Genomic DNA, 451 nt, shown 5'->3' on the forward strand with positions numbered 1-451 from the left:
TGACGCAAGAGCCCAGCCTTTCCCGCCCCACCTCCACCCTCCCGCCAGCGTGTTGCCTGGAGACTGGGTTCGCACTCGGTTCCCCAAGGCTGTGTTGTGTGGTTCAGCGGTTACGCTTCTTCAGGGAAACTGGGAGGGGAAGTGGCGGCGAAGGCCAAGGAGGGGATCATGGCCAAGGGGCGGTAGGGGAGGCTTAGCCTCGGAGGCTCTTGGAGGTGGGGGCTGCGTGGTGTGGCCGTGCGTTTGGCCTGGCGGACTGTTGCCTTTGCAGGCTCCATCTCCCAGTGGGTGTTGAGGCCCAGGCCAGTGACAAAGGCCACTCTTGGAGCCCTGGTTTGGTCAAGGGTTGGATTCCAAGTCACCACTTATTGGACTCCAGCCTCCCACTGGTCATAGTTACACAAAGATGATCTCCTTATCATGAAATGGAGTCGCTTATGCTCGCCTAGCT

Source organism: Phyllostomus hastatus, unplaced genomic scaffold, assembly GCF_019186645.2.
Source record: "Phyllostomus hastatus isolate PE091 unplaced genomic scaffold, TTU_PhHast_1.1 phas_scaffold_585, whole genome shotgun sequence".
Taxonomy (NCBI): Eukaryota; Metazoa; Chordata; class Mammalia; order Chiroptera; family Phyllostomidae; genus Phyllostomus; species Phyllostomus hastatus.